Source organism: Electrona antarctica (genome assembly GCF_951216825.1).
Source record: "Electrona antarctica genome assembly, chromosome: 14".
Lineage (NCBI taxonomy): Eukaryota > Metazoa > Chordata > Actinopteri > Myctophiformes > Myctophidae > Electrona > Electrona antarctica.
In genome coordinates, this window is record NC_136795.1 from 47,721,865 (window position 1) to 47,748,559 (window position 26,695).

General features: G+C 44.3%; 1 long non-coding RNA gene across 1 annotated transcript; it reads right to left on the reverse strand.

The window, feature by feature from the left end:
- Positions 1-14,815: 14,815 nt before the first annotated feature.
- On the reverse strand, positions 14,816-20,991 carry LOC306936819. Its single transcript, XR_013791543.1, has 3 exons — positions 20,864-20,991; positions 18,757-18,871; positions 14,816-14,936 (listed from the first exon to the last, which is right to left on the reverse strand). It is a non-coding gene; the product is annotated as an uncharacterized lncRNA (long non-coding RNA).
- Between the last annotated feature and the right edge of the window lie 5,704 nt (positions 20,992-26,695).

A 26,695-nucleotide genomic window follows, 5' to 3' on the forward strand; every position in this document is an offset into this window, starting at 1 on the left:
TTGCATACCACGCACCTTAATTTGCATACCACTCCCCTTCATTTGCATGCCACGCCCCTTCATTTGCATAAACCAATCCCACAAAGTAGCCGAAACATGCCCTTCATGTGCTTGGTATGCAAATGAAGGGGAGTGGCCCCTTCATTTGCATACCACGCACCTTCATTTGCATGCCACGCCCCTTCATTTGCATAAACCAATCCCCTTCATTTGCATGCCACGCCCCTTCATTTGCATACCACGCACCTTATTTGCATACCACTCCCCTTCATTTGCATACCACGCACCTTTATTTGCATGCCACGCCCCTTCATTTGCATAAACAAATCCCCTTTATTTGCATGCCACGCCCCTTCATTTGCATACCACGCACCTCATTTGCATACCACTCCCCTTCATTTGCATGCCACGCCCCTTCATTTGCATAAACCAATCCCGCAAAGTAGCGGAAACATGCCCTTCATTTGCATGCCACTCCCCTTCATTTGCATACCACTCCCCTTCATTTGCATACCACGCACCTTCATTTGCATACCACGCACCTTCATTTGCATAAACTAATCCCACAAAGTAGCCGGAGCCATGCCCCTTCATTTGCATACCACTCCCCTTCATTTGCATACCACGCCCCTTCATTTGCATACCACGCACCTCATTTGCATACCACTCCCCTTCATTTGCATACCACGCCCCTTCATTTGCATAAACCAATCCCGCAAAGTAGCGGAAACATGCCCTTCATTTGCATACCACTCCCCTTCATTTGCATACCACTCCCCTTCATTTGCATATCACGCACCTTAATTTGCATGCCACGCCCCTTCATTTGCATAAACCAATCCCCTTCATTTGCATGCCACGCCCCTTTATTTGCATACCACGCACCTCATTTGCATACCACTCCCCTTCATTTGCATGCCACGCCCCTTCATTTGCATAAACCAATCCCGCAAAGTAGCGGAAACATGCCCTTCATTTGCATACCACTCCCCTTCATTTGCATACCACTCCCCTCCATTTGCATACCACGCACCTTCATTTGCATGCCACGTCCCTTCATTTGCATAAACCAATCCCCTTCATTTGCATGTCACGCCCCTTCATTTGCATAAACCAATCCCGCAAAGTAGCCGAAACATGCCCTTCATTTGCATACCACTCCCCTTCATTTGCATACCACGCACCTTAATTTGCATACCACTCCCCTTCATTTGCATACCACGCACCTTCATTTGCATACTACTCCCCTTCATTTGCATACCACTCCCCTTCATTTGCATACTACGCCCCTTCATTTGCATAAGCCGATCCCACAAAGTAGCCGAAACACGCCCTTCATTTGCATACCTTGCCCCTTCATTTGCATACCACGCACCTTCATTTGCATACCACTCCCCTTCATTTGCATACTATGCCCCTTCATTTGCATAAGCCGCTCCCACAATGTAGCCGAAACACGCCCTTCATTTGCATACCATGCCCCTTCATTTGCATACCACCCCCCTTCATTTGCATACCATGCCCCTTCATTTGCATACCATGCCCCTTCATTTGCATACTACGCCCCTTCATTTGCATAAACTAATCCCACAATGTAGCCGAAACACGCCCTTCATTTGCATACCACGCACCTTCATTTGCATACTACTCCCCTTCATTTGCATACCATGCCCCTTCATTTGCATACCACTCCCCTTCATTTGCATACCATGCCCCTTCATTTGCATACCACTCCCCTTCATTTGCATACTACGCCCCTCCATTTGCATAAGCCGCTCCCACAATGTAGCCGAAACACGCCCTTCATTTGCATACCATGCCCCTTCATTTGCATACCACTCCCCTTCATTTGCATACCATGCCCCTTCATTTGCATACCATGGCCCTTCATTTGCATACCACTCCCCTTCATTTGCATACCACGCACCTTCATTTGCATACCACGCACCTTCATTTGCATACTACTCCCCTTCATTTGCATACCACTCCCCTTCATTTGCATACTACGCCCCTTCATTTGCATAAGCCGATCCCACAAAGTAGCCGAAACACGCCCTTCATTTGCATACCATGCCCCTTCATTTACATACCACGCACCTTCATTTGCATACTACTCCCCTTCATTTGCATACCATGCCCCTTCATTTGCATACCACGCACCTTAATTTGCATACCACTCCCCTTCATTTGCATACTACTCCCCTTCATTTGCATACCATGCCCCTTCATTTGCATACCACTCCCCTGCATTTGCATACCATGCCCCTTCATTTGCATACCACTCCCCTTAATTTGCATACCACTCCCCTTCATTTGCATACTACGCCCCTTCATTTGCATAAACTAATCCCACAAAGTAGCCGAAACACGCCCTTCATTTGCATACCATGCCCCTTCATTTGCATACCACGCACCTTCATTTGCATACTACTCCCCTTCATTTGCATACCACTCCCATACCACTCCCCTTCATAAGCCAATCCCACAAAGTAGCCGAAACACGCCCTTCATTTGCATAAACCGCTCCAACAATGTAGGCGGGCGACACCCACTCATTTGCATAATGACCAACTAATTTGCATAGCCCACACCCACAAAGTAGCAGGAACCACACCCTTCATTTGCATAAACCACTCCCACAAAGTAGCCGGAACCACGCCCTTCATTAGCATAAACTGCTCCCACAAAGTAAGTTAGCGAGAAAAGTCGCGAAATTCGACAGAACAAATCCGAGACCATCACCGCAACCGGGTCGCGGCCCCGATTGCAGCCGTATAGGGTTTGGGCCAAACGGACATACGGTCGCGACAGTAGCCCTGCACGAAAGCCTCGAAATTTGCGACTTTGACGCGAAAGTCGCAGAACAAATCCGAGACCATCACCGCGGCCGGGTCGCGGCCCCGGTCGCAGCCGTATAGGTTTCGGGCCAAACGGCCATACGGCCGCGGCGGTAGCCTTGAACGAACGCCTACAAATTGCCGACTTTGACGCGCTACAACGCGCCAACGATAAAACATCACGGTCCGACGTTCGGATATGTCGGAGAGCCAGCCGAGACGAACGGTTAGGTGTCTCGGACGTACGCCTCCGACAGTCGTACAAAACGTCCTTCACTTTGGCTCTGTGCATGCAGACACGTCATAGACCCATAGACTCTAACAGCGTCCTGGCTGAAAAAGTTAAACGAGACCGTGCCTCTTAGAAAGGTCGCCCGAGGACGTTCTATAGATCCATGCGTGCGTCTCCGGGAGCTCTATAACATATCCGAAAATCATCCCGGAAGGCCTCACCGTCGTGGCGTTCCAGTGAAGCAAAGTTTGACGTTCACGCGCGCCTACGACGACGATCGTAAGTCTGTTCGGGATGGGCCGAACACCTCTGCGATCGCGGCGACGAGCCGATCTTCGTGATGGTCTGAGTTTTTTTCTGCGACCTCGGGAACCTCAAATCTGACCCGAGGCCTAGCATTGCAGTGTAGTTCCCTTTATCGGACGCTTGTAAGAGTCCCACAAAATCGAGACCAACGCCATTTTATTCGCCATGGCCTGAATATGGATATTCGGGGGTGTTACATATTTTAAAAAATATCTATCACTTAATTGTTAAGGCATTTGGCCCAAAGGTCACCGTGGCAGTCTTTCGGCTGACCTTTGACCTTTGCAAACGTCGTGGAAATTCGAGACCGGTTCCATTGGATTCGACATGACCTGAATATGGATATTGGAGGTTCTTACATATTTTTAAAAATATATATCACCCCGTTTTTTTAAGAATTTGGCCCAAAGGGTCACCGTTGCAGTCTTTTTGCTGACCATTGACCTTTGCAAATGTCCTGGAAAGTCGAGACCGGCCCCATTGAATTTGGGACGCTCTAAATATGAATAAAATGTCTCGTTTGCAAAGAATAGGGTTAGGGAACATATTTTAAAGGTGTGTTTTGTCTGTTTTCACTTCTGTGGAGAGAGGGGAGAGAGGAGGCAGTCTTTTTGCTGACCATTGACCTTTGCAAACGGCGTGGAGAGCCCAGACCGACGCCATTGGATTCTGCATTTTCTAAATATGAATAAAATGTCTAGTTTGTGAAGAATAACATTAATGAACATGTTGTGTTTTGTGTTTTGTCTGTTCATTCAAAAAGAGAGGAGAGGAGAGGAGGGGAGAGGCATATGCCTTCATACATGTGGATGGGCTGTGGCGCTGTTCTGAATTCCACTGGCAGATGACGGTCTTTTCTTTGATTCGTTTCTCTGATTCCTATGTAAGTGCTGCTATTAAAATGCTTACTTTAAAAAGACTAAAATAGCTAAAATACAACAATTCATGGTCATAAGTTCATAAAGCATAATTCATAATAATGTCATGATACAATAATAAATATGTGGTTCATAATTTATTTCATATGAGGTTAAAAATGTAAACATTTTGTGATGATAACTTTCTGAGGCAGAACCAAGTTCCCTGTCTGTCAGTAGCAACACTGGACCATGATTGATTGACTGATTGATGCATGATTGCCTGGCATTGCACACAGGTGGTACAAACATTTCTCTCACTCATTCAGACTCTGGTCTGCACAAGGAAGCACACTCGCAGCAGAGTAGTGTGTTTGAACTGTTTAAAGTTATTAAACACGGTCAAAAGGACATTCAAAGGACTGTATGAAACTCAAGAAGCATCAAGAACCTCTTTACACAACAAGCGGCCAACGAGGTATTATTATTTGAGAGTTATCTTTGTTGTGTTGTATTGTGGTGTTTTGACGGACACGTCCTGCGTCTACTACATCCTGTAAGTTCACTTAAGAAATAAAAGTATTGTTACAAGCAGCTTTTATTTTGAAGAGGAAGAGGAAGTTGTTTCGGTTGTAGCCAGCTGCCATGACAGTGCCGGTAGTGGAATAATAACAACATGCTTTAAGCCCAAAAAAACGCATGCGTCTTTGACTTAAACAATGTAGGCTAAACACTTTGGAATTACGTTAAACACGGTAGATCCTCCGTGGCTGCGTCATTAGGTGAGTACTAGTTTAATGAATTGTTTAAGTTTCATAGTAACATTCATCATCAACAGGCTGTTGTTGATGCCCCCCTAGCCATGGTTCACATGACGCTCGTACTTCACGAGCATGCCAGTCATGTTTCAGGGCTAATGCCCCCCCAAAATAACAGGTTACAGGATTCTCATTCTGTTACTGTCACTGGATGGCCGCCGTGCCATTTCTTATAAACTATGTAGTTCATACGTGGGTCCACGGTGGTGGTGGTGTTCATGCGCCGCGGTGTGCGCCGTGGAGAGGGCATTATGCGCGCTGCTGGCTGGTTGGAGCGCAGCGCAACAGCCTTTCTGTCCAGTCCTACGTGTATAGGCTGGCGATTGTGGTTAATTATATTCGTTAATCAAGAGAGAGCTGTAAAGGGGATATTGTCTATGGTCAGTTCATGGTGTGTATCATTCTCGTTTTTAACCATAGTTTATTAGGGCCGTAATAATGCGGCGCAATGACGGTAGGCAGTAGCCTAATAGCCTACAATGTAAACAACTTGCGCAAGCATTAAAAATGGGTTTTAATTGTCGGGTAACGGAAAATAACGGAAAATAATCTAACCTTTTACTTTTCTCAGAAGGTAATTTGTAACGGTAAGGGATTATTTTTATGGGCAGTAATCCAGTAACCTAACGACGTTACTTTCTAAAGTAACGATGCCCAACACTGTCTGAATGTAAACAAAGTATATGCTGCTTTATAAGACAACGTTTTATTTTTATATTGAGTGGTGGTGTGATTTGCATGTTATGTAATGCGCGTGTGTGTGCGCGCGTGCCTCCCTCAGGCACAGCAGAGGCGTACATACAGACAGTTGGACTGTGAGGTGACGTGGCAGCCCTCCTCCTCCTCCTCGCCATCACCCAGGAAGCCTTGGAGGTGTCGGCCGGTGTTGCTGGGCTCTATAACATATCCGAAAATCAGACCGGAAGGCCTTACCGTTGTGGCGTTCTACAGAAGCAAAGGTTTTAAATAGCAGATCTACAAGCTCGTAGCGCGCCACTCGGTGTAGTGGAACGTTCGTGCGCGCCATGTCGACTAGAAAGGTCGCCCGAGGACGTACTACAGTTCCACGCGTGCGTCTCTGGGAGCTCTATAACATATCCGATAATCAGACCGGAAGGCCTTACCGTTGTGGCGTTCTACAGAAGCAAAGGTTTTAAATAGCAGATCTACAAGCTCGTAGCGCGCCACTCGGTGTAGTGGAACGTTCGTGCGCCATGTCGACTAGAAAGGTCGCCCGAGGACGTACTACAGTTCCACGCGTGCGTCTCGTGGAGCTCTATAACATATCCGAAAAGCAGACCGGAGGGCCTTACCGTTGTGGCGTTCTAAAGAAGCAAAGGTTTTTACGTTCGCGTGCGCCTTGTCTGTGTATAGAATTGACGCCGTGTGCGTTTGTAGTCCACAGCTCAGTACGGCAGTAAGGACGAGATCCTCCTCACGCTGGAAAAACACGGCGGAATATGTGACTGCCAAACATCCAGGTATGTTACCCTACCCCTACCGCGTCTTTCAGGGGCGGCTGTGGCTCAGGAGGTAGAGCAGGTCGTCCAATGATCCCTGGGTCGGCGCTTCGAATCCCGGCTCCTCCTGTCCACATGTCGAAGTGTCCTTGGGCAAGACACTGAACCCCACATTGCCTCCAATGAGTCGGTCGGTGTAAGCTTGCCACCATTGGTGTGTGAATGTGGGAAGTGAGGACGCTGGCGTCGACTGTTCGCCGCTTCACCTCCCAATGTATGAATGAATGAACCATTGTAAAGCGCTTTGAGCACTTGGAAAAGCGCTATAAAAATGCAATTCATTATAAATTCATTATTATATTATTTAGACCCGAGGACGATTCTACAAATGCCTTCTAAAACCTGAAGGTTTTCTGAAAAACCCCATGTTTCTATTTCAGTCGTTCTCAAACATTTTCATCAAGGACCCCCAGAATTATATGTATTTGGCCACGGACCCCAATCTGAAAATATGTTGTTCCATCCAGGGACCCTCCCAGAAGCAAAGATTTGAGTTAAAAACTGAAACTCTGAAAGAATATATACTCACGATTTCACGATTTTCCAAAAATAGCAGACCTACAAGCTCGTAGCGCGGCACCGAGTGCCGCGCTACGAGCTTGTAGATCTGCTATTTTTCAATAGCTAAAGCATAACATAATGCTTAAAACACCAATAAGGGTTACAAGACAGTAATTCTTTTTTTTCGAAAAAATTTCTGTAATGTAATGTGTCTTCTCTCCCTCCTCTAATACTTCCTTCTTTGAGAGACCACTTAACCATTAACATGGCAGCTGATGGGTGGTCAGATGGGTGGGCCGTGCAGCTGATGGGTGGGCCCAGGCTGTGACCCAGGATAAACGCTGAGAACCGCTGGGTAATAAATCACGCTTAAAGTACGCAGAAGTTATAGCAATCAGCGCCGCTATGCCAACAGTACAGCAATTTTAGCTATTAACCCATTTTGGGCGGGAACCCCTTTTGGTGTTTTAAAGCATTATGTTATACTTTAGCTATTGAAAAATAGCTAAAGTATAACATAGCGCGGCACCGAGTGCCACGCTACGAGCTTGTAGGTCTGCTAATTTTTTTTAATCGTAAAAATGTGGTGCAAATCTTTGAATATATATATTCTTTCAGAGCGAACGTTTTTAACTCAAATCTTTGCTTCTGGGGGGTTCCCTGGAACAACATATTTTCAGATGGGGGTCGGCGGCCAATTACATATAATCTTGGGGGTACTTAATTGACATGAAAGTGTTTGAGCACCACTGACACAGAAACATAGGTTTTTCAGAAAACTGTCAGGATTTAGAAGACAAAATCGTTCCCGCAGGTAAAAGATGGGTCAAGACCACCCATCTGGGAAATGGGTGGTCTTAATACGTAGAGATATGGTGGTATTAATTATAGAAGCCTTTTATTTCATTATTTTACCATTTCTTTTGACATTTTTAAGTGGAACCCAAACCATAACCACAAGTCTAACCCTGCCACTAACTACCCCAAGCCTGACCTCGCCTCACCAGGCTTTCCACCACCTCGGAGGAAAGCCTGGTCTCTGTTTCAAAAGTCTGTATGATCCGGTCGGGAGCGGATGGTATTGTTACGTCATGTTGTAGTATTGTTTTTATTTTTTATTGTTAAACATGAAAACAATAATGCAAATGGTCCTCAACAAGGTCCACTTCAATTGAGATCTACTATACTTGTGGGGACACCTGGCCCTCATAAGTATGATACCTGGGTACACGGGCACGCACACACAAAAACACGCACACACGCACGCACACACACACACACACACACACACTCTCTCTCTACAAGAGTATAGTAGAACATGTGACTGTGGAGGCTCTCATGTGGGGAAACACTGTGGAAATGCGAAGCCAAGATGAGAGAGATGAGCTGCCACAAATTGAAGAGGGCTGGTATGGGAGAAGACGGGGCGGGTTGGGTGTTGTGTGTGCGGGCCTGCGGGGTGGTGTGTGTGTGTGTGTGTGTGTGTGTGTGTGTGTGTGTGTGTGTGTGTGTGTGTGTGTGTGTGTGTGTGTGTGTGTGTGTGTGTGTGTGTGTGTGTGTGTGTGTGTGTGTGTGTGTGTGTGTGTGTGTGTGTGTGTGTGTGTGTGTGTGTGTGTGTGTGTGTGTGTGTGTGTGTGTGTGCGCGCAGCAGGGTAAAACATGGCAGTACTATTGTGATGTAAGCAACACACTACAGCTGCAGGCTAATCAAAAGCAACAATGGCTATGATACTAGGACACAGTCCTTTTTTAATGTAGCCTATTGTTTTGTTTTTTTTACTATAATTTTTATCCCACGATTTTGCAACCCATTTTTTCACCCAGTGTCAACCATCTAATGTAATCCTGGGCGCTACACTTCCTCTGCCAACCTGGGGGGGGGGGGCAGCTGACTGACCTCATGCTTCCTTCTATGCATGAGGAGTCCAAGCTGCTTCTTTTCACCTGACAGGGGGGGGAGTTTCCCTGGCCGGACGTAGCGCGTGGAAGGAACACGTTATTCCAACCAGTTCCTTTCCCCTCCATCAGGCGCCCCGGCTGGCCAGGGGGAGGCAGTTTAGAGACCAGGATTGCTGCATGTTTTTTGTGAGGGTATACCTACCCTAGGGGACACGGGGAGAACATGCAAACTCCACACAGAAAGGCCCTTTCACCAACCCCGCCTCGGGTATGGGCACTGATGACGCGGAGGAGGGAACACGCCCACAGCGTCCCCAGCAGGAATCGAACCCAGGACCTTCTAGCTGTGAGGCGACAGCACTATGCATCATGTATGTTAACCATATACCAATGTGCAAGCTTTGACAATCACTGTCTATGCTTGCTTACACATCTAGTAACTCTTAACACACCCATTAGGCCTGCACTGTAGTACTAGCTGCAGCCGTGTTCTGTTCTTGGGTGGTTCTTTTCAGTTTACTAGACTGCCATGTTTTTGAGTGGTGCTACCACTCCCTTACGGAGTTATGTGGGTGCCTGGCTGGCTGGGTATGAGCACCCAGAACAGCATGGTTGTTTTTCACCACCTGTGCGCAACCTAACACGCACACAAACACACACGCACGTATTAACTGTATATATGATGATTTCGGGTGTGCCAGTACAGTACAGTGACAGTACAGTACAGTAGGCTACAGTACAGTAGACGGTACAGTAGAGGGACCGGCACACGGTAACTCTGTGATTTCTCAACCGTTTCAGACGCGGGGTGGCACGCTGGCCCGGCCCGCCCCCCTGGGCGCGTTCCTGGGGGTCTGGATAATATATGTTTTATGTGATATTTATTTTTACAAAAAAAAAATCAATTAATTAATCGATTAATAATCGGGAGAGCTGTCAATTAATCGATTTGGCTGATGGTCAGTTGCTGGCATCCCTAGACCAGACAGCACTGCATCTCACTCACCAGGTTGGAATTGGTTCTTATATTCAATACTTTGGTGATGCAAACCTCCTCGACGTCCCCAAAACCAAACTCCGTACGTGGGGTGACAGAGCTTTTGCATTTGCTGCCCCAACCCTGTGGAATGCCCTCCCTAAGGCACTCAGAGATGCTCCCACACTCCAAACTTTCAAAACCGCCCTCAAGACCCACCTCTTCAATATTCCCTTCCCTAGCTAACCCTTTTCACTGTCTTTTAATGTTCTTTAGCTTTTAGTGTTTTTTTTGTATTTATCTTTTCTAATAAAGTTGTTTTTATTTTGTTGTTACCTCTGTAAAGCCCCCCATGTAAAGCGTCTTTGGGTACTCAGAAAAGCGCTATATAAGTTTGAGATATTATTATTATTATTATTATTATTGTTCTCCACAGGTGAAGCAGCAATATTATGACACATTTGATCCATGCCAGATACCTTTGGGTCTGCGAAGGATTAGACTGGGGATTACAGCCATCATCACAGGCCACAGCTAAAATGAACATGTGCACAAACATACTACTAGGTCAGGTGACTCACAGTAGACACGCCATTCTATTTGTGGAGCACATGTTCTCCTGTCTACCACATGGTGGCAGTATATTCATTAGTACACAGCTGAACAGTGACACGGGGAGGTATTAGTATAGGCTACCTTTACTTCTACACAACACCACTACATCTTAGAGGGAAATATAGTACTTTTTACTACTAAAACACACTACCACTTCAGCCGCACTATTTATTGTTACACTTTGATTGCCCTTTCTTGCACTCTTTGCTGTGTTTGCTGTGGTTTTGTTGTTTTGAATGTTATGCTGTCTATGCTGCTGCTTTGTCTTTAAGGAAGCCAAACAAAAACGTTTACTCTTATGTACCTGTACACAATAAGATGGAACAATAAAGTAGCCTACAACCTTGACCCTTGCTATATATATATATATATCTCGGCCATTTGAAAATAGCAGATCTGCATGTTCACAATCTGACACATTGTGAACTTGTAGATTTGCCATTTGCAAGATTTTTGTATACATTTTGAACTTGTGTAATAATGGGACAAATTCTGCACAATGAGTACTTTTACTTTTGGTGCTTTAGCTATGTTTTTGTTGCCAATACTTTCTTACTTTTACTCAAGCACATTTTCAATCCGGGACTTGTATTTGTACAAGAGTAGGCTGTAATCTACATTGCAGTGTATGTCAGTCGTTTTCATGTCAAGGACTCCCAAAAATAGAATGCATTTGGCCGCCGACCCGTATCTGAAAAGATGTTGTTCCAGGGACCTCCCCCAGAAGCAAAGATTTGAGTTAAAAACATTCACTATGAAAGAATATATATATTCAAAGATTTGCGCCACATTTTCACGATTAAAAAAAAATAGCAGACCTACAAGCTCGTAGAGCAGCTTGTAGATCTGCTATTTTTCAATAGCTAAAGTATAACAGTATAACATAATGCTTAAAACACCAAAAGGGGTTCCCGCCCGAAATGGGTTAAGTAAAACGTTTGAGTTTGAGTACTTTTCTTCCATCAATCATTACTGTTGTCCACCCTGGGAGGATAACAGATAGATTTGTAAATAAAAGTTGGAGAATGCAAACCATAAACACACTCAATAACCATATAGATACAGCAGACAGTGCACAATTCTCTTTATAAAAGTATATTTATTTATTCATTCATTTATCACTATGGATAAAGCAATGCGAGATTCTCATTACAAAAATTATAGTTCTGTCTCTTTGCACACTTGAAATTTGCTCTTTTTTTAAAAACAATATATATAAATAAATATATATACTCTATATCTGCTTCATAATTGCATATTTTCCACTTCCAAATATAGCGACTAAAACAATACATGTGTATGGTATCGTCAGTGAGTTCAAGTTTGCCCTTTTGTGTGTACCGATACTGACATTGTTTTATATGCATAAGTTAAATGTAATGATTCAAAATCAGGCGGAAATTCTTTTTTATAAATGACTGCCCTATTTTTATTGTCGTATGACGGTCACGGGTACACGCCGGCATTCCGAAGCCCATTATTCCAACGGATCGCCATTCCGACTCGCCACATTTACGAACCCTGTCCCTAACCCGATCTCGGACCCTAACCCGAACCCGAAAATGATATGTAATTGGCCACCGACCTCCATCTGAAAATATGTTATTCCAGGGACCCCCCAGAAGCAAAGATTTGAGTTAAAAACGTTTGCTCTGAAAGAATATATATTCAAAGATTTGAGGCATTTTCACGACTTTTCAAAAATAGCAGACCTACAAGCTCGTAGCGCGGCACTCGGTGCCGCGCTATGAGCTTGTAGATCTGCTATTTTTCAATAGCTAAAGCATAACATAATGCTTAAAACACCAAAAGGGGTTCCCGCCCCCAAAATGGATTAAAGGAGGACAGGAAGCGAAGACCGTACGGTGGACTCCATGTTGCTCCCTGGAAGGAAAGAAGACCGTACGGTGGACTCCATGTTGCTCCCTGGAAGGAAAGAAGACCGTACGGTGGACTCCATGTTGCTCCCTGGAAGGAAAGAAGACCGTACGGTGGACTCCATGTTGCTCCCTGGAAGGAAAGAAGACCGTACGGTGGACTCCATGTTGCTCCCTGGAAGGAAAGAAACATGAGCAGTTGAGACCAACATTACTGTCTGTGTGATGATGATCCATGCTGGGTCTTACTTATCCACTTGCTGTTAAAACGTTAATATAAAAAAGGTAAAATACAATGACGTGACATGATATACAAGCATCTCTCCTTTCAGTGGCATCACGCCATCTGCTGGGGCCATTTAATTTGTGCCATATCTATGATTTGTCATGTACAACTTCCTGGTCTCAACTTGCGCATGTTTCTTTCTTTCCAGGGAGCAACATGGAGTCCACCGTACAGTCTTCGCTTACCGTCCTCTTTAACCCATTTTGGGGCGGGAACCCCTTTTGGTGTTTTAAACATTATGTTGTAATTTAGCTATTGAAAAATAGCAGATCTACAAGCTCATAGCGCGCCACCGAGTGGCGCGCTACGAGCTTGTAGGTCTGCTATTTTTGAAAAATCGTGAAAATATTTATTTCAGAAAACTGGAGGATTTAGAAGATTTTTAAAACAATGTTGAGGTCAGGCCTAAATGGGTTAAATAGTCCTTGACGCTAACCCGGGAAAGCCAACGTAGTCTGAATGGCGGTGCGTCGGAATGCCCGCTCCGTCCCCGTCGTATGGCAGTGTCACACGACAACAAGTCGTGAAAATAGCTGATCTACAAGCTCACAAAAAAAGGTTTCACTGACAAAAACAAAATAAAGACTAAGCTAGGATGACACACAAAAAATGAAAATATCATAGAGATCCAGTAGAGACAAGTCATTCCGCATTTCATTCAAAAGGCAAAAGCACACAAGCCGAGGTTACTTTAGGTAGGTAAAGATGGTGTGTTTATGCTAAACCTGAAATATTATTGCAAGCTAAAGAAACCGCTGACCTGACATGGACTGGACTGGTTAGAGAAGTGAATGATGAATGACTTGCTTATCTTATAGTTTGTAAATTAAAAGATTGTTCGATAATATGCTGAATGAGTGTAAATGTTCCACCGTTCTCAAATTGAAACGCATATGTATTAACCCATTTAGGCCTGACGTCGAAATAAAGATTTGTGCCACATTTTTATTATCAAAAATAGCAGACCTACAAGCTCGTAGCGTGCCACTCGGCGGCGCGCTATGAGCTTGTAGATCTGCTATTTTTCAATAGCTAAAGTATTACATAATGCTTAGTTAAAACACCAAAAGGGGTTCCCGCCCAAAATGTGTTAAAAACAAGTGAATGCACGTTTGCAAAGAATGCATGTTTGAGAATAATCTGTCGACTTACATCAACTGTAAATTTAGTCGACCGCAAATTATTCGGTCTACTAAAACCAAAACATTTCAGATGACTAAAATATGACTTAAAACTAAACTGCATTTTATTCAAAAGACTATGACTAAAACTGACAAAATTACCACTGTAACCAATGAAACTAAAACGCTTTTAGACATTGTTATACAGCCCAATTCCTCTCTTTTCATGTCGAATTTCTGTATCAGCTTTAGCCGTTTTCTATTTGCATCCGTTTAAATTGTGATTAGTTTCTCTTGGTTTTGTTTCAAAGTGTAATTTCTCTGCGCAGCACTTTGTGACTTCCGTTTGAGAAAGGCGCTATATAAATAAAAGATTCTATCATAAAGTTATTACACAAGGTTTCCGCCCGAAAGCCAAGACAATTATGTGATAGACTGATCCTGTTGTGAATTAAATTATGCTAACCGATTAGCTGTTTGTGCGTGTCTGTGTGTGTGTGTGTGTGTGTGTGTGTGTGTGTGTGTGTGTGTGTGTGTGTGTGTGTGTGTGTGTGTGTGTGTGTGTGTGTATGTGTGTGTGTGTGTGTGTAGTCTGTCGCTGCAGCCCAGAGTCTGTGGCCTTGTGGTTAGAGTGTCCGCCCTGAAACTGGGAGGTCGGAGGTTCGATCCCCAGCCGGGGTCATACCAAAGACTGTAAAAATGGGACCCAATGCCTCCCTGCTTGACACTCAGCATCAAAGGGTTGGATTGGGGGGGGGGGGGGCATATCTACTAATCAAATGATTCCCGAGCGCGGCACGGCTGCGGCTCACCGCTCCAAGAGATTGGATCGAATGCGGAGCAGAACAAATTTCACTGCGGTAACGTGTGTGACAAATCGTACGACTTTGACTTTGTGTGCGCGAGAGTGTTCTGTCTCTGCGGTGCCAGAGGGGTCCACGGTCCATCAGAGTCCTGGGCGTCCCAGCGAGGGGCTTTAGTCCCAAAACCCATCATCCACTGTCCCCGACACTGAGCAGAACACACATCAGCTCCGTCCATCCATCCATCCTGGACCTCCATCAGCTCACCTTACTGTCCATCCACCTTGTCTGTGAACAACAGGAGAGGATAAACACACATCATTCACCTCACCTTACTGTCCATCCACCTTGTCTGTGAACAACAGGAGAGGATAAACACACATCATTCACCTCACCTTACTGTCCATCCACCTTGTCTGTGAACAACAGGAGAGGATAAACACACATCATTCACCTCACCTTACTGTCCATCCACCTTGTCTGTGAACAACAGGAGAGGATAAACACACATCATTCACCTCACCTTACTGTCCATCCACCTTGTCTGTGAACAACAGGAGAGGATAAACACACATCATTCAGCTCACCTTACTGTCCATCCACCTTGTCTGTGAACAACAGGAGAGGATAAACACACATCATTCACCTCTTACTGTCCATCCACCTTGTCTGTGAACAACAGGAGAGGATAAACACACAGCATTCACCTCACCTTACTGTCCATCCACCTTGTCTGTGAACAACAGGAGAGGATAAACACACATCATTCACCTCACCTTACTGTCCATCCACCTTGTCTGTGAACAACAGGAGAGGATAAACACACATCATTCACCTCACCTTACTGTCCATCCACCTTGTCTGTGAACAACAGCACCAGAACAACCATGGATGTAGTTGGAGCAGAGGACCAAATTACGTTGTTAGGAAAATTCTATAGTATCATGTGGTGATATGGAACTGCTATATTAACCCATTTTGACCTGAGATCAGATTCTAAAAATGTCTTCTACATCCTGACAGTTTTTCTGAAAAAGCTATGTTCTGTCAGTGGTTCTTCGATTTTTCAAAAATAGCAGACCTACAAGCTCGTAGCGCGCCACTCGGTTGGCGGGGTTGGTGAAAGGGCCTTTCTGTGTGGAGTTTGCATGTTCCCCCCGTGTCCCCTAGGGTAGGTACCCTCACATGTTCTCCCCGTGTCCCCTAGGGTAGGTACTAGTGATGCACCGAATATTCGGCCGCAGAAAATATTCAGCATAAAATGGCTAAAAATGCATTTTAGGCCTATTCGGTTTCAGCCCGAATAGGCAGAAAATATATCACCGAATAGTGTATGCAATTAATGCATTCAAAAGAGCTGAATAAATGTTTTATGGACCCATAATAGTGATTATTATTTAAGTTAAGTTTTGCCATAACCATTACTATTGTCATAAATCAGGTAGCTTTAAGGTACAGCAATGGTAGGAAAAAAGATGTATAATATTAATCATATTCGGATATTCGGTATTCGGTTTTCGGCCAAGAATTTCCCTTTCGGTGCATCCCTAGTAGGTACTCTCACAAAAAACATGCAGTAACCCCTGGCCAGCCGGGGCGCCTGACGGAGGGGAAAGGAACTGGTTGGAATAACGTGTTCCTTCCACGCGCTACGTCCAACCAGGGAAAGTCCCCCCTGTCAGGTGTAAAAGGAGCAACTTGGACACTCAGGCATGAGTTCAAGTCCGTTGCTCTCCCCAGGTTGGCGGAGGGTGTGTAGAGCCCAGGATCACATTAGATAATTGACACAGGGGTGAAATGGGTTACAAAATCGTGGGATAAAAATTAAGAAAAAGAAGAAACTGGAAGGGTCACAGTGACCAGCTACTGGTCACTAAAGGTTTTAAGATGAGGAGACCGGAGATGTTAGGGACATCAGGATATATTAGGATATCGGATATGAGGAAGGAAGAATGGATGCAGGATGCTCAGAAGTTTAAAAACACTTCTTATTGGTAGATAAGAATAGATTTAATTCTGTCTGCCTGGATAAGGAAAGAAAGAGGCTATATATAAGCAGCCTGGATGCTCTCACTTGCTTAGATTAGACGGAACAGAATACTCGTGTTTGTTGTAAAAACCCACCAAAATGTCCCTCCCCCTTTCCTTTTCTTACCCAGTAGGACTCCAGCAGTTAACCATTAACCCCATTTTGGGCACGTCGTTAAATAGCAGTGCTACAAGCTCAACACTGCATCACAATGTGACACATTGAGAGCTTGTAGATCGGCTATTTATCCACATTCCCTCTGTTTCCCCCACAGTATTAACAACATTTCTGCCATAATTATCACATGCACAAAACAACATGGATGCCAGGCAGTGTTGTTTTCAGTCGACTAAAACTAAGACGAAAAATGTTCGTCGACTACCTTTTTTCACTGACGAAATGTCAATTTTAATGACTTTTTAAAACGCTCTTAAAAAAAAGTAGTCTCTGTGACACATCTAGGGGCCGCAATCTGCATCCTAGAAGCTTTGTCATTGGTCGATTTGCCTGTCTACTTCCTGATTGGTTAGTCATTTCGACCGGGTTTTTTCCCACCAATGACAACGCTTCCAAGAACATATTTGAATGCAGATTGCGGCCCCTAGATGTGTCACAGAGACAGAAAAGAATGTTTGGGAGCGTTGTACTCATTGATGGCTAGCTGTCTGAATCCCCCCCCCCCCCCCCCCTCTATTTTAGCATTAAAGCTAAAATAGAATCTCACGACTGACGTTGGTACTGTACTGTACTGTACTGTACTGTACTGTACTGTACTGTACTGTACTGTACTGTACTGTACTGTACTGTACTGTACTGTACTGTACTGTACTGTACTGTACTGTACGGGGCGGCGGTGGCTCAGGGGTAGAGTGCCTGGATGGTAACCGTAAGGTTGCCAGTTCGAACCCGGGCTCCCGCAGAGTTACTGTCGAAGTGTCCTTGAGCAAGACACTGAACCCCTAATTGCTCCCGATGTGCTAGTTGGTGCCTTGCATGGTTTCCGCTGCCATCGGTGTATGTATGTGTGTGTGAATGGGTGAATGTAATGCACAATCTCTGTAAAGTGCCTTGGATAAAGGCGCTATATAAATGCACCATTTACCATTTCTGTTACTGTATGGCCAACTCCTAATGTGTGATTTGTGAATCCATGTGAAAGGAGCCTCCACTCCTACAAAATCATGTTTTAGTAACAGTTCCTGCTGTTAGCCAATTAACTAATTAACCAATTTGGTGAATAATTCACAGATTGAGGGTTTAAACCTGTAGCACTACAATAAACAGTGGCAGGTGCACCTGGCCTGGACTATTAAAATGGCATGGAAGATGTTTCTGGACATATTGCTAGTTTTACGACTTAAAATGCCCTAATCTTAAAAGAACCAAAAATAGCTTATCTACAAGCTCTCAATGCGTCATTGAGCTCTTATAGGCTATTTTTGCTGTGCAACATGCTTCCATAGAAGTACATGCTGGCTTCTATGGAATCCAAATGACGGAGAACAGTCCTGGCGACTGAGAACTTGCATCCATGTAGATAGTAAAAGGAGGAGTAGATGGTAAAAGGAGTCTGCTGGCTATATACTGTAAATGCACTCCTACACCAGCATGCCTATTAGAGCATTTAGACCTGAGGACGATTCTACAAAATGTCTTCTAAATCCTGTTCTAAAAGAAACCTACGTTTCTGTGTCAGTGGTGCTCAACAATTTCATGTCAAGGACGCCCAGAATTATCCGTATTTGGCTGCAGACCCCCATCTGAAAATATGTAGTTCCAGGGACCTCCCAGAAGCAAGGATTTGAGTTAAAAATGTTCGCTCTGAAAGAATACATATTCATTCTTGCACCACATTTTCACGATTTTTCAAAAGTAGCAGACCTACAAGCTCGTAGCGCAGCACTCGGTGCCGCGCTATGAGCTTGTAGATCTGCTATTTTTCGATAGCTAAAGTATAACATAATGCTTGAAACACCAAAAGGGGTTCCCGCCCAAAATGGGTTAGAGCATGAGCCTAGATATAGTGACATTTCTTTCACATAACCACCATCTCCACAGAAGCAGACCGACCGCTTGTACCTTTAGGGACGAACTTCAGTGAGCTGCTGAAGATTCAGAAGCGTGACTGTCCTCTGCCCGGGCCGTCGTTCACAAACTCGTGGCCCAGTCCATTGCCACACTTCCCACAAAGCACCTGGAGAGACATGAATGAATGAATGAATGAATTTATTTGTATAGCACCTTTCCAAACATATAGTTACAAAGTGCTTTACAGACAGGTTATAAAACAGGACACATGACACCAATGTAAGGACGTATGTGTTTGCATCACAGTGACAAAATATTACTCGTCATGTGACCACCGCGCTCTGACTTGACCCATTTAGGCCTGCATGACGTCGAAATTAAAAAAATGTCTTCAAAATCCTGACAGTCTTCTGAAAACCCTTATGTTTCAATATTTCATGTCAAGGACCCCCAAAAATGTAATATGCCCCCCCCCCCCCCCCCCCCATCTGAAAATATGTTGTTCCAGGGACCTCCCCAGAAGCAAAGATTTGAGTTAAAAATGTTCACTCTGTAATAATATATGTTCAAAGATTTGAGGCACATTTTTCAAAATGTTTCAAAAATTGCAGACCGGCACTCGGTGCCGCGCTATGAGCTTGTAGATCTGCTATTTTGCAATAGCTAAAGTATAACACCAAAAGGGATTCCCGCCCAAAATGGGTTAAGGTGCGTTACCCGTTCAAATCATATCATATAAATAACGGTAATGGGTTGCACACACACCAAGACTGCATTTCAATAATGTATTCTTGCATGTTGGACAGGAGACAAACGTTTCGGCTATCCAGCCTTCATCAGTGTCTGATGAAGTAGTAGTAGTAATAGTAGTAGTACAGTAGTAGAAATGAGATACAACACCATCGCTTAGACAAGAATTAAACATGGTGGAAAAGGTTAGGAGACACGACGAGAGTTGAAAAAAGAAAGATAACGCGGAGCCAAACCGAAGAGCTACAACATGTCAGCTCCAGGAGTGAGCGCTGCTGACAATATGCCAGGTTTCCACCGAGGACAAAGAAGGAACCCTGACAGTAAAGGCTTTGTTCAAACCACGTGAGACAAAGCTGCACGTTTGTTTCTCAAAACCGATCGTTAAGACTGAGGTGACTGTCCACACCAGTGTTGTTTTCATCGACTAATACTATGACGAAAAAATGTTCGTCGACTACCTTTTTTCACTGACAAAAACTAAGCCATATGATGACTAAAACTATGGCTAAATATACTGATTTTGTCAACAAATAAAAACTAGACTAAAATTTGAGGAAGGGACTAGTGGACAAGAGATCCAGTATAAGTCATTTTACACTTGGTTGCATGCTGAAAATAGACGATCTACAAGCCCACAACGCGACAGCAAGTCATTACGACGGCATCAAGGCCCGCCAAAATACATTTTGTTCGACGAAAATCAACTGTAGATTTAGTCGACTAAAATCTTATGACATTTAGTCGACTAAAACTAGACTAACAGTAAAACATTCCAGGTGACTAAAATGTGACTAAAACTATTCAAGAGACTGTGACTAAAACCAAAAACAACACTGCAAGGACCCCCCCCCCCCCCCCCCCCCCCCCAAAAAAAAGTATTTGGCCGCAGACTGAAATCTGACAAAAATCGTATAAACCCCACCCCCCCAAAAAAACAGACGCACAAGCTCGCTGTGAGTGTGAGCTTGTAGATCTGATATTTTTTGAAGAGCCCAACAAATAAATGGATACAGTGGTTTTGAAACGATTGTGATGCTGTATATATAACTAATCTAATGTAATGCATGAATTAATTAATTGGACGGCTGAATGAATGAGGGTATGGATAAATAGTAAATGGTGAGTTGGTGACATATAGCGCCTTTCTCCAAGACGCTTTAGATAGATTGCATTACAGTCACCTATTCACACACCGTAGGCGGAGGAAACCATGCAAGGCACCAACCTGCTCATCGGGAGCAATTAGGGGTTCAGAGTCTTGCTCAAGGACACTTCGACACTAACTCTGGGGGAGCCCACAGGGATCGAACTGGGAACCCTCACTGTTCCCATCCGACTGTCCGACTCTACCCCTGAGCCATTGATGAATGAATGACTGAACGAGTGTGTTGTCAGATGAAGTCACCTTATAAGCACCCGGTCTCTCCTGGTGTTTGGAGACACTGTCCTCGAGGATGGTCTCTGTGAAGGCCGGCCACGGGGACGAGTGATCATACTTGGACCTGCTGGAGAACAGCTGGTGCTCACATTTCACACACACATACATGCCTGCAGAGAGAGAGAGAGAGAGAGAGAGAGAGAGTGAGAGAGCATTGATTGATTGATTGATTGATTGATTGATTGATTGATTGACAGTACTACAGAGCAGTGATGTAAATAGGTTTCCAATGTAATGAGTCCCGTGATGCAGGGATGGTCTTTTAGAAATGAGTCCCAGAGACATTTTATGAGTCCCCACTTTAACGACGTTAGGAGTCATATTTTGCCAGTTTTTCAAATTGCAGCATTTAACTCCCATTTCATTTTATAATGGTTATAATGTGGTTTTATTCATGTAGAAAACAGAAGAAGAAATGATTATTATAACTAAAGCTAACAAAATATCGCAATTATTTGTTACGTGTATTATTGTGTACATGCCGAGTACAGTAGTGCATCCCGTGGATGCAGAGGTCGTTGTTTTATTAACTAAAAACTATGTTATAAACTGCGTTTTGGGATGCAAAATGCACCCTATTTTAATACAGGTTAGTACAGTCAAACACTTGGTCTAAAAGTAGAGATGCACCGATAATCGGCCACCAATCGGTGATATTCACTCCGAATGACTCGATCTGTGATCTGCAATTTACCCTATCTGGAGAAACGGATCTTTTTACACCATTTAAGTGGTATAAACGTCAATCAGTACGAGCTGCTGCAACCTGCTGCTGCTAGCAACCTGTGTACCCAATTTACATGAGCAGACCAAACGAGACACGGAACATGACTTTGACTCTTCAAAATAAAAGCATTACAACTTGACACAAATACATGAAATAATGTTTTAAACGTAAATGTGACTTAATTATGAACTTCTTCATTATGAACTTGGAGCTTTTAGGAATAAAGCAAACTATATCACCTATAGTGGCAACAGTTACAATATGAATGTGTTTAAATGCCAGTGTAGCTGGTTGTAGCTGCACACAATGCAGCAGGCATTAGACAACCTGACAGCCACCAACCTGGCAACCCTGAATGAGCCAATCAGCTGCCAGTCTCTGGTGTGTGTGTGTGTGTGTGTGTGTGTGTGTGTGTGTGTGTGTGTGTGTGTGTGTGTGTGTGTGTGTGTGTGTGTGTGTGTGTGTGTGTGTGTGTGTGTGTGTGTGTGTGTGTGAGTGTCACAAGTACTGTGTGGTATCAAATCCCTTTGATGTGTGTGTGTCGTCTCGGACGAGGAGCAGGAGAAAAGAACAAACTCTACCCTAACGTCACTAAAAAGTACATTCAAACCCTTTTTCCTTTCCAAAACAAACACAACGTACATTATGACAATATTTCACCCTTTGCATTGGTAAAATAGACTTTATTTTTTTTTGTCTTCCCTTCCAAAAAAACAAAAAGATAAAATGACCCCAAATCCATGGTTAAGAGTATTCCACGATGGCTCAGTGGTTTGGGCAGCTTCCTACGGTGCCTGCCAGAGGACGCTGGTTCGAGTCAAGATTCGGGACCTCGGACCAAGGACTAAGGATCCAGAATGAATAAATCAAAATAAATCACTCTTTACCTTTTAGTCAAGTAAATGTACTATTGGAATGTATGTTGGCGGACGTAATCCAAGATAATCCACTCTGTCAACTTGTAACAGTCAGCAGTGCCAGTTGTTGCCACAGGGTGGTGCACTGCTCCCTTTTGTTTTGCTTTGTGTAGAAGATCTGACGTCAATTCCACCTCTTGCTATAGATAGACATGACATGACATGATGTGTGTCAAACAATTGTCACACATGGATGGATGATTAGCCGTGTTTATTTATTTATTTCCGGGGGGAATGAATGAATGAATGACTAACCCTGTAAAACCCGGATTAATTTCTACTTGCAAAAAAACGATTTCAACCTTACTACTACTTTTTACTACTAGGACTTATCAGAGGAAATCATGTAAAATAAATTATATATATATTTTTGGCACATTTATAATAATTATTAAAATAATAATAATAAATTAATAATTTACATTTGGGGGACATCTTTCACAATAATAAGGATAAATCCAAATAAATCACACCTTTTAGTCAACAAGTCAAAAGTCAAGACAAGGACTAAGGACTAAGGACTAAGGATAAATCAATCCCGGCCCCTCCATAGGGCCGGGGGTCCGCCGGGGGTCCGCGGAGGGGGTCCGCGGGGGTCCCCGGCCCTATCTCGGCCGTCCCTTGTCCGTTTCGGACGGGGGGAATCTCGTTCGAACCGGGCCGCCGTCCCGGACGCGCTCCCGGGGCTCTCGCGGTGGCAATAGTTGGAAATGACACGTCCACCAAGGGGAAACCTTGACCAGGCTATGGTGAGTATGCCAGTATGGCCACTATATGCGTGTACTATGTTGGCAGCAGTGCTCCGTTCACGTTTGTTTATTATATTAGTGCTGTCTGCCGTGATACCTGGCTTAATATGGTCAATACTGAATCAGTCTAAAATATGCTTTGGCGGACCCCCCCCCCCCCCCCCACCTCTTGCTATAGACAGACATGACTTGACATGACATGACATGATGTGTGTCAAACAATTGTCACACATGGATGGATGATTAGCCTTGTTTATTTATTTATTTCCGGGGGGAATGAATGAATGAATGAATGAATGAATGAATGAATGAATGAATGAATGAATGAATGAATGAATGAATGAATGAATAAATAAATAAATAAATAAATAAATAAATAAATAAATAAATAAATGGATGGATGGATGGATGGATGGATGGATGGATGAATCATATATTCCCGGGGGCATTTCTCTCCAGGTGAGGACAATGCCATCCAGTCAACCAAATATGGATGTCAGACGATCAGGCATCATCTCGTATGTATTACTTCTAATAATACTACACACACACACCCAAACACGCAAATGAAGGGGCATGGTTCCGGCTACTTTGTGGGATTGCTTTATGCAAATGAAGGGGCGTGGCATGCAAATTAAGGGGAGTGGTATGCAAATGAAGGGGAGTGGTATGCAAATGAAGGGCATGTTTCGGCTACTTTGTGGGATTAGTTTATGCAAATGAAGGGGCGTGGTATGCAAATTAAGGGGCGTGGTATGCAAATGAAGGTGCGTGGTATGCAAATGAAGGGGCATGGTATGCAAATTAAGGGGCAGGGTATGCAAATGAAGGGGAGTGGTATGCAAATGAAGGGCATGTTTCGGCTACTTTGTGGGATTAGTTTATGCAAATGAAGGGGCGTGGCATGCAAATTAAGGGGAGTGGTATGCAAATGAAGGTGCGTGGTATGCAAATGAAGGGGCATGGTATGCAAATTAAGGGGAGTGGTATGCAAATGAAGGGCATGTTTCGGCTACTTTGTGGGATTAGTTTATGCAAATGAAGGTGCGTGGTATGCAAATGAAGGGGAGTGGTATGCAAATGAAGGGGCATGGTATGCAAATGAAGGGGAGTGGTATGCAAATGAAGGGCATGTTTCGGCTACTTTGTGGGATTAGTTTATGCAAATGAAGGGGCGTGGCATGCAAATTAAGGGGAGTGGTATGCAAATGAAGGGCATGTTTCGGCTACTTTGTGGGATTCGTTTATGAAAATGAAGGGGCGTGGCATGCAAATTAAGGGGAGTGGTATGCAAATTAAGGTGCGTGGTATGCAAATGAAGGGGCATGGTATGCAAATTAAGGGGCATGGTATGCAAATGAAGGTGCGTGGTATGCAAATTAAGGGGAGTGGTATGCAAATGAAGGGCATGTTTCGGCTACTTTGTGGGATTCGTTTATGCAAATGAAGGGGCGTGGCATGCAAATTAAGGGGAGTGGTATGCAAATGAAGGTGCGTGGTATGCAAATGAAGGGGCATGGTATGCAAATTAAGGGGCATGGTATGCAAATGAAGGTGCGTGGTATGCAAATGAAGGGGCATGGTATGCAAATTAAGGGGCATGGTATGCAAATGAAGGTGCGTGGTATGCAAATGAAGGTGTGTGGTATGCAAATGAAGGGGAGTGGTATGCAAATGAAGGGGAGTGGTATGCAAATGAAGGGGCATGGTTCCGGCTACTTTGTGGGATTAGTTTATGCAAATGAAGGTGCGTGGTATGCAAATGAAGGTACGTGGTATGCAAATGAAGGTGCGTGGCATGCAAATGAAGGTACGTGGTATGCAAATGAAGGTGCGTGATATGCAAATGAAGGGGCATGGTATGCAAATGAAGGTGCGTGGTATGCAAATGAAGGGACATGGTATGCAAATGAAGGGGAGTGGTATGCAAATGAAGGGGCATGGTTCCGGCTACTTTGTGGGATTAGTTTATGCAAATTAAGGTGCGTGGTATGCAAATGAAGGGGAGTGGTATGCAAATGAAGGGGCATAATATGCAAATGAAGGGGCGTGGTATGCAAATGAAGGGGAGTGGTATGCAAATGAAGGTGCGTGGTATGCAAATTAAGGGGAGTGGTATGCAAATGAAGGGGCATGGTATGCAAATGAAGGGGAGTGGTATGCAAATGAAGGGGCATGGTTCCGGCTACTTTGTGGGATTAGTTTATGCAAATGAAGGTGCGTGGTATGCAAATGAAGGGGCATGGTATGCAAATGAAGGTGCGTGGTATGCAAATGAAGGGGAGTGGTATGCAAATGAAGGGGAGTGGTATGCAAATGAAGGGGCATGGTTCCGGCTACTTTGTGGGATTAGTTTATGCAAATGAAGGTGCGTGGCATGCAAATGAAGGTACGTGGTATGCAAATGAAGGGGAGTGGTATGCAAATGAAGGGGCATGGTATGCAAATGAAGGAGCATGGTATGCAAATGAAGGGGAGTGGTATGCAAATGAAGGTGCGTGGTATGCAAATGAAGGGGCATGGTATGCAAATGAAGGGGAGTGGTATGCAAATGAAGGGCATGTTTCTGCTACTTTGTGGGATTGGCTTATGCAAATGAAGGTGCGTGGCATGCAAATGAAGGTACGTGGTATGCAAATGAAGGTGCGTGATATGCAAATGAAGGGGCATGGTATGCAAATGAAGGGGAGTAGTATGCAAATGAAGGGGCATGGTATGCAAATGAAGGAGCATGGTGTGCAAATGAAGGTGCGTGGTATGCAAATGAAGGTGCGTGGTATGCAAATGAAGGGGCGTGGTATGCAAATGAAGGGGAGTGGTATGCAAATGAAGGGGAGTGGTATGCAAATGAAGGGGCATGGTATGCAAATGAAGGAGCATGGTATGCAAATGAAGGGGAGTGGTATGCAAATAAAGGTGCGTTGTATGCAAATGAAGGGGCATGGTATGCAAATGAAGGGGAGTGGTATGCAAATGAAGGGCATGTTTCTGCTACTTTGTGGGATTGGCTTATGCAAATGAAGGTGCGTGGCATGCAAACGAAGGTACGTGGTATGCAAATGAAGGTGCGTGATATGCAAATGAAGGGGCATAATATGCAAATGAAGGTGCGTGGTATGCAAATGAAGGGGAGTGGTATGCAAATGAAGGGGCATAATATGCAAATGAAGGGGCGTGGTATGCAAATGAAGGGGCGTGGTATGCAAATGAAGGGGAGTGGTATGCACATGAAGGGGCATGGTATGCAAATGAAGGTGCGTGGTATGCAAATGAAGGGGAGTGGTATGCAAACGAAGGGCGTGGCGACACCCACTAATTTGCATAAGCGACACCCACTAATTTGCATAGCCCTCACCCACAAAGTAGCCGAAACAACGCCCTTCACATTTTCATAACCCACTCCCAC